This window comes from Humulus lupulus, chromosome 6 (assembly GCF_963169125.1).
Source record: "Humulus lupulus chromosome 6, drHumLupu1.1, whole genome shotgun sequence".
NCBI lineage: Eukaryota > Viridiplantae > Streptophyta > Magnoliopsida > Rosales > Cannabaceae > Humulus > Humulus lupulus.
Window position 1 is genome coordinate 156,164,258 of NC_084798.1, and position 9,433 is coordinate 156,173,690.

The following is a 9,433-nucleotide window of genomic DNA, read 5'->3' on the forward strand; positions in this document are numbered from 1 at the left end:
CACGACCTAGGATTTATTCCCTGCCCAGATTACTAACACTTTGCCCTCGTTTTGCTTCAGCAACCCAAATTTGATGTAACTCCCTTTTATTTTCGGAAAATTTTGCATGAATTTTGCTGAAGCAAAACTCTCGCAAAACCTTCAGACTCCAAAATCACTTCCAAAACACCCTGTTCCTTGCTGTCTTAACACCTGAAACACCAAAATACACATAAAACCACTCCAAAACATCACAATAAAATGAAATTAAAATTACAAAAAATAAAAATAAAAATAATTAAAAATACTCATATGTATGTATATATATATATTTTGTTCTTCTTGTTTTCTCTCTTCTTTTTTTTTTTTTATATACAATATCATTTTACACTTGCTTCTTTTTGGGTTGTCTTTAAATTAGTGCCTGAATCACTTGACAAACCAAAAAAATCATAGCTTTAAGGATTCTCCAAAGTGATGGAGGTCTTCTCGCGATTGACCTCACCTCCCCAATAATGTTTCAGTCGTTGCCCATTCACTTTAAACTCCCTTCCGGATTGATCTTCGTGAACTTCAATTGCTCCAAAGTGGTAAACTTGCACCACTATGAATGGGCCAGACCAGCGGGACTTTAACTTGCCAGGAAATAATTTCAAGCGCGAGTTGAAGAGCAATACTTTCTATCCCTTCTCAAAAACCCAAGCTTGAATTTTCTGATCATGCCACCTCTTAGTTTTCTCCTTGTACAACTTAGCATTTTCATAGGAGAACAACCTCATCTCTTCCAGCTCATTTAACTGTAACCTTCGAGCTTCTCCAGCGGCTTGGAGATCCATATTCAGTTTCTTAGTGGCCCAATATGCCTTATGCTCCAACTCAACGGGAAAATGGCAAGCTTTCCCAAAAACCAAACGATACGGTGACATTCCCAAAGGGGTTTTGAAAGCCGTTCGATAGGCCCAAAGAGCATCATCCAATCACTGAGACCAATCCTTTCTACTAGGATTCACCACTTTCTCTAGGATTCCCTTGATCTCCCTATTGGATATTTTCGCTTGACCATTGGTTTGGGGGTGGTAGGCGGTGGCAATCTTGTGCTTCACACTATATTTGGCTAACAAAGCTGCCAAAATCTTGTTCACAAAGTGGGTGCCTTCATCACTTATAAGCGCCCTTGGAGTGCCAAAGCGGGTGAACACATGCTTATGTAGGAATTTCATGACCACCTTGGAATCAGTAGTAGGACTTTCCACTGCTTCAACCCACTTAGAGACATAGTCAACAACCACCAAGACATACAACTTTCCAAATGATGGTGGAAATGGCCCCATGAAGTCGATTCCCCAAACATCGAACAATTCCACTTCAAGGATGCTATTCAAAGGCATTTCACTCCTTGCTAAAATATTTCCAACACGCTGGCAGCGGTCACATCTCTTAGCAAATTCATGAGCATCCATGAAGATAGAGAGCCAATAGTACCCTGATTGAAAAACCTTAGCAGCTGTTCTTTGCCCACCAAAATGTCCACCATAAGGAGCTGAATGACAATGCTCTAGTATGCTAGAAACTTCATCCTCAGGCACACAACACCTCATGATTCGATCTGAACATTGTTCGTACAAATAGTGCTCATCCCAATAATAGAATCTCACATCATGAAAGAACTTCTTGAGTTGCTGCCTAATCAAATCAGGTGGCTGCAAACCACTCACCAAATAATTGACAAAATCAGCGTACCATGGAGTAGTAGTTTGGTTCACAACCAACAATTGCTCATCAGGGAATGTCTCTTTAATAGGCCCTTCATTTTGCTTTTCACTTCCAGCTTCAAGTCTAGATAAGTTGTCAGCCACTTGGTTCTCTGTTCCTTTTCTATCCTGAATTTCCAAGTCAAATTATTGCAGAAGCAACACCCATCGAATAAGTCGTGACTTAGCATCCTTCTTGGTAATTAGATACTTGATCGCTGAATGGTCTATATAAACCACCACTTTAATCCCTAAAAGATAAGCTTTAAATTTGTCAAAAGCAAACACCACCGCCAAAAACTCTTTCTCGGTGGTAGTATAGTTCAATTGGGTATCGGCTAATGTCTTGCTTGCATAGTAAATGGAATGAAAAACCTTCTCTTTTTGCTGCCCAAGTACAGCACCCACAGTAAAATCACTAGCATCGTTCATGAATTCAAAGGGGAGAGACCAATCCGGAGCTACAATGATGGGTGCGGTGATAAGAGCCTTTTTTAAAGTCACAAATGCTTCTTGACACTCCTTGGTGAACTCAAATGCTCGATTCTGCTCAAGTAAGGAACAAAGGGGCTTAGAAATCTTTGAAAATCCTTTATAAACCTCCTATAGAAGCCAACATGCCCCAAAAAGCTTCTAATCCCCTTGACTGTAGTAGGTGGTGGCAATTTTTCTATGACTTCCAACTTTGCTCTATCCACTTCTATGCCCTTGTTAGAAATTCTATGGCCCAGCACAATGCCTTCTTGAACCATGAAATGACATTTTTCCCAATTGAGTACCAAGTTTGTTTCTTCACATCTAGCCAAGACTTGCTCCAAGTTAGCCAAACAAGTGTCAAAAGACTCCCCAAATACTGAAAAATCATCCATGAAGACTTCAAGAGACTTCTCCACCATATCTGAAAATATTGCCATCATACAATGTTGGAAAGTGGTGGGGGCGTTGCACAGCCCAAAAGGCATCCTTCTAAAGGAAAAGGTGCCATAAGGACAAGTAAAGGTAGTCTTCTCTGAATACCCATCGAGGAAACAATAAAACTCCTTTCCCGCCAACCGATCAAGCATTTGGTCAATGAATGGCAGCGAGAAGTGGTCTTTACGAGTAGCCTTATTCAACTTCCGATAGTCCATACAAACACACCACCCCATCACTTCTCTTGTGCGAATCAACTCATTATTTTCATTAGCCATCACTGTGACTCCACCTTTTTTAGGAACACACTGAATTGGGCTGACCCAAGAACTATCTGAAATTGGGCAAACAATTCCATAATCAAGCCACTTAATTATCTCTTTTCTAACCACTTCCTTCACGATAAGATTAAGCCTTCGCTGCTGCTCAACAGAATTATTACAGCAATCCTCCAACAGAATTTTATGCATACAAAATGAGGGACTTATCCCCTTGATATCTGCCATAGTCCAACCAATGGCCCTTGTGTATTTCTTCAAAACAGTCAGCAACAAACTCTCTTTTTCAGCTCCTAACATGGCTGAAATAATCACAGGAAAGGTCTCATTATCTCTCAAATAAGCATGCTTCAAGTGACTAGGCAAAGGCTTCAACTCTAATTTTGGTGGCTCTTGAATAGAAGGTTTAGGAGGCTTAAAATTCCCTTCCGACAAGTTCAATGACTCAAAAGGCCTCCTAAATTTAGCAAAGGGCTGTTTTGACTCCACCCATGTAACTTGGCTTTCTTCCTCTTCACTTAAGTTTTCAAGCTCTTCAAGTGACCTCACCCCCACTCCATCTTTACAAGCTTCCTTATGGAATGTTTCAGCGACAATAGACTCAATTACACTTAGCCTAGAGCATTCCTCAACCTCATCTGGAAACTTCATAGCATTGAACATGTTGAAAGTCACTTGTTGGTCATTCACCCTCATAGTAAGCTCCCCTTTTTGTACATCAATCAAGGTCCTCCCGGTAGCTAGAAATGGCCTACCCAAGATAATAGGAACATCTCTATCTGCTTCATAATCAAGGATGATGAAATCAGCTGGAAAAATGAATTTATCAACTTGCACAAGTACATCTTCAATTTTTCCTTCCAGGTGTGCCATAGAACGATCCGCTAATTGCAAAGTGACTGTGGTTGGTCTTGTTTCTCCAATCCCCAACTTCTTGAAAATTGACATGGGCATCAAATTGATACTAGCCCCCAAGTCACAAAGTGCTCTACCAACATCTCTACCACCAATAGAACAAGTAATTGTGAAGCTGCCCGGATCCTTCAATTTAGGAGGAATTTTACTCTTCAATATAGCACTACAACCTTCAGTCAACGCCACTGTTTCAAATTCACCAAGCCTCCTCTTTTTAGTTAAAATATCTTTTAAAAACTTCACACAATTGGGCATTTGCTCCAAAGCTTCCACCAACGGTATATTGATGTGAAGTTGTTTCAAAACATCCAAAAATCTCCGGAATTGACCATCTTGTTGCTGCTTTTGAAAGCGTTGAGGAAATGGTGGAGGTGGCTTGCTTATAGGCTTTCCTGTAGCATTTTGCGGAGGAATTGCTGCAGCAATTGCTTCAGGATCAACATTTAAAATTTTTGATTTCACAGCTTTGTCTCCTTTGTCCACACTACTTTGGATTGAAGTGGGCTCGCTATTTCTAGTACAATTATCCTTAGTCAATTCCACCTTTTTACCACTCCTCAAGGTAACCGCCTTACAATGCTCCTTGCCATCTTTCCAGGATTTTCTGTATCACTAGGCAAGGTGCCTTGTGGTCTATTTCGTAGCTCATTAGCAAGCTGCCCCAATTGAGTTTCTAGATTCCTCAAGGATGCCACTTGACTATGAATCACAACATCGTTCTTGGCCATATATTCCATCATTAAACTCTCCAAAGAGCTTGAATGAGACACTTGTGGAGGAGGTGGTTGAGCTCTTTGTTGTTGTTGAGAAAAACCCCGGTGGATATGTAGTCTTGTTTTGCATTGGTGCTCCGCTTGAACTAGCTCCTTGACCCCCCCCATGAGAAGTTTGGATGCTGTCTCCACCCCGGATTGTAAGAGTTCGAATATGGGTTATTTCGGTTGGCATTTTGATTCCCCACATAGAAAACGAAGCGGGATTCGAAGGACAACTCTCAAATGCGTGCCCATCTCCATAATAAACACAAGATACATCAGCAACTGGCCCCATAGCAGCTGGTTGTACCATTTCCCCCAAACTCATGTTCTTGAGAAGGTTAGTCATTGAAGAAACTTGAGCGGTCAAAGCTGTCAATGCATCAACTTCAAGTATACCAGCCACTTTTCGACTTGTTGAGGCTCTAACATTGGACCATTGATAATTGTTGCTAGCGATCCTCTCCAAAATCTCATAGGCTTCATTGTAGGACTTAGAGAGAATAGCCCCATTAGCTGAAGCATCTAACACCAAACGAGTGGAAGAATTGAGCCCATTGTAGAAAGTTTCCATCTGTATACAATGCGGAATCCTATGGTGTGGGCATTTCCTCAATAACTCCTTGAATCTCTCCCAAGCTTCACAAAATGATTCATCTTCCAGCTGCTGAATTGACATGATTTCATTGCGAAACTTGGCATTTTTGGTAGGGGGAAAGTACTTCATCAAGAATTTTTTAGCCAACTCATTCCATGTAGTCATCGAGTCAGGAGGAAGGGTGTTGAGCCAAGCTCTAGCTCGATCCCTCAAAGAGAAAGGGAACAATTTCAACCTTAGGGCCTTATCAGTCACTCCTTGTAGCTTGAAAGAATCGCTCACCTCCAAAAATGAACGAAGATGAAGGTGAGGATCCTCAGTAGGCAGCCCACTAAATTGACCCACTGTTTGCAACATATGTAACATCACTGGCTTTAACTCAAATTGGGGTGCTTGAATTTCTAGCCTAACAATGCCTGGATTAAGCTCATTAAACATGGGGGCACCATACTCCCTTATGGCTCTCTCTCTCTATCATCAGCCATAGCAATTGTGTTAGTGACATTGTTAGCACCCTCAACTCCTTCAACCTCTTCAGCCAAATTAAGGCGATTTTGAGCCTGTTGTTCCCTTAGTCTTCTTCTAATTGTTCATTCAATTTCAGGGTCAATAGGAGCTAGTTCAATGTCTTCTTGCTCGTTCATATAGTAAATCACCGGAGAAAACACAAGAGCAAGCAAACAAAGTCAGCTCAACAAAGAAAAAATAAATTGCAAGTAATTGATTTTACAAGAACTTCTAATTTCAATCCTCGGTAACAGCACCAAAAACTTATTGTGATAAATTTAATATTTGATTTTAAATACTCAAGTGCACGCAGTCACACAAATAATATAATGATAAGTAAATCGTCTCCACATGGATTGCAAATTAGAAAAAAATGAGCAAAACAATTACTAACAATTTTAAGAAATTAAAAATCAAGTGGGTAGTTTATAGGCTAAACAAAATATTAAAAAAAAAATGGAAATACTGAAATCAAAAACTGAACTGAACAAGAAAATTGAGAGAAATATATGGACTTGAATTATTGAATACCCCTATATTATTCATCCTGAACAACTTGCGGATAGATTGCTGCAGCAATATTCTAGCAAAACTCCCAGGTTAACAAGAATTCATTTAAACACTCATAAAACTTTCCCAAATTTTATGACATTAATTCTTCTACCTAATTAAACATAGTCCTATGCAAAATCATATTTAAGAATGCAAATCAAAGTATAATTCTCAAAAGTTATACAAGGAAAATAACATATCCCTATGTTACTTGCTAACATAACCTAACCTAGATTATGACTTGTGTCATCCAAGTTTTTCCCATTACATTTAATCTTTCCAGCATTAAACATAATTAAATAACTTGCCATTGCTGGCCAAACAACAAGAAGAAATTAATATAAGCACACTTGAATTGACAAAGGAGATTTTACTAGAATAAAGTGTAAGAAATTTATAGACTATAACATAGGGTTTATCAACAATTCAAGCCACCTAAAAATTAGTTCATGGCTGAGTTCATAGACATTAATTAACAATCAAAACATCCCATAATATTCAGATTTAGAATCCAACTCAGAAATTAATAAAATAAAGTTTAGGAAAAGAAGAAAGAACAAATCCAAAATGATGCTTGAGCTTTCTTTGTTTGTCCTCCTTCTTCCTTGTTGATATTCTCAGTTTTTCTCCTCTATTTTTTTCTGGTTTTCTTTTCCAAAAATGGCGCCTTCTTCATACGGCTGGAACCCTCTTTTGTGTATGTTAGGTTTTTTTCTTCCTCCTTCCAAAAGTACCATATTGCCCCTTTTTCTCCAAAAACATGAAGTCCTCCTTTCTTCTGATTTTTGTCCTTTTCTCCAATATGCTGACTAGTTCTTTCTGCCCTTGCCACCTCAGCCAAAATGTCAGCTCACCCATTGACTGCCACACGTACCATGTGCCCCAAAATCTGCCTGATCAAAATGCTTCAGGTTTGCTGCAGCAAACCTGAATATTCAGCCATCAACAACATAATTTCATCAAAATAGATTCATATGCTAGCTCATTCCTTTGTGTAAATATTTATCCATGAAATCATTATCTTTAACCCAATAGCTATTAAAACTAAAAAAAATAATTAAAGTTAATTGAGATAATGAAAACATCAATGTTAGCTACAAAAGCTAAAAATAAACTAACATCACCCATGATTTTTTCACAATTATAAGTTCAAAAGCACATGAATAACTCTTTATTCAAGAGTTATCACACCCCCAAACTTACAACATTACTCGTCCTCGAGTGATGACTCTAAAAACAAAATACAACTAACAAAAGAAACAAAAGGCACAAACTAAACAACAAAAGACAAGAAAATACAAAGACAAAACACCACAACAATGGACAAACTATGCTATGCCGATGTTAAAAAGGGGAAGGCTCTCGGGAAATTTTATTTTGAAAAAGAGAAGCTGAATTTCAATCTTTACAAGATTTAAACCAAATTCTTCAAGCATGAATTTTGTTGCCAAAAATATGAATAAAGTGTTTCACCCTTTAGTGCATGCATAGCTTTTCCTAAACAATTTCAATCACCCAAAATCAAGCTAGACCTTGGTCCTCAAGCTTAAATAATGTCTCCGTATGTTACTTAGTGATTCCCTCTCCACTAATGTATACAAACACCACACCAAAGATCAATAGGACTTTATCAAGCTTGTAATGATAGGCTAGGTTGAAGGTAGGATAAGAGAGATAAATTTTGGCTCAAATCACCCTAAAACACCTCAATCTTTCTAGGACCTAAATACATAAATGCATACATTAATTTCCCCCAAAGAAAACCCCACAACACAATATAAATCTTGCCACTAGCCTTTATTACTAACATTAAAAGATAAAACTAAAACAACTTTTCCTTTATTTGAAGAGTACACCCCCAAACTTATTTACAAACATACTTTTTGTTTTTTTTTCTGATTTTTTCTCTCTTTTTTATATGCTTTGATGCAAGGGAGTGTACTCTTAAATTTTGTTTCTTTTTGGATTTTCTATTTTATATATATATATATATGAAGATTAACAACTAGATGGCAAGAGAACAAGAAAATTGAGAACACACTCTCCCCCAAACTGAAAATCAACATTGTCCCTAATGGTGAAAACAAGCAAAAGAAGAAAAGGAAAACACTCACCCAATTTTCTCATCCATTCACTCAACAAAACCCCCCAAAATGCATAACAAATAAATCCTATAAAGATCAAGGTGCTAAAAGGGTGTGGTGAAAAGAGATGATTATATATATGTAAAGGTAGGCTAAGAAAGAAAAGTGACACTTAAGCTCAATGGGGCAACTAGTGATCAAAAATGCAGACAAGGTAGGCTTTAAAGTCATCATACCTCAAGACATGAGTTATATCCGAGACATACTTTCGAAGCATAGAAATGTGGAATACGTGATGAACCCTTGACAACAATGGTGGCAGAGCCAACCTATGGGCCACCTGCCCGATCCTCTCCAGGATCTCAAAAGGTCCTATGAATCTAGGGCTTAGCTTGCCCTTTTTCCCAAATCTCCTTGCCCCTTGCAGTGGTGACACTCGCAGAAACATGTGGTCCCCTACTTGGAACTCCACGTCCCTACGCTTAGGGTCAGCGTAGCTTTTTTGTCTGCTCTGCAAAGTGATCATTCGAGCTCGGATCTTCTCGATAACTTTACTAGTCTTCTAAACCAACTTTGGTCCCAAATACTACTTCTCACCCATATCATCCCAATGAATGGGCAATCTAGACCTCCTTCCGTACAACATCTCATATGGAGCTACTCTAATTATGGATTGATAACTATTGTTGTGTGAAAACTCAATAAACAGGAGATACTTACTCGAAGACCCCTCAAAGTCCAATACACATGCCCTAAGCATGTCTTCCAATACCTGAATCGTCCTCTCAGACTGTCCATCTGTCTGAGGATGAAAGGTCGTACAGAACTTCAACTGAGTCCTCATAGCCTTCTGCACCCCACCCCAAAACATGGAGGTGAATTCTTGGTCTGAAACTATAGATTTAGGAACCCCATGGAGATGTACAATATCCCTCACGTACGACTCTGCATACTGATCCACAGTATAGGTTGTCCTCACCGTAGAAAGTGAGCTGACTTGGTGTATCTGTCTACTATCACCCACACCGAGTCATGTAGCCCCACTGTCCTGGGTAAACCTACCACAAAATCCATAGTAACGTCATCCCGCTTCCATTCAAGA

The 9,433-nt window shown here is 38.9% G+C and overlaps 1 non-coding gene across 1 annotated transcript; it reads left to right on the forward strand.

Moving 5' to 3' along the window:
- Positions 1-5,180: 5,180 nt before the first annotated feature.
- On the forward strand, positions 5,181-5,287 carry LOC133787638 (small nucleolar RNA R71). The gene has a single exon (XR_009872645.1). It is a non-coding gene; the product is annotated as a small nucleolar RNA R71 (small nucleolar RNA).
- Positions 5,288-9,433: the final 4,146 nt, after the last annotated feature.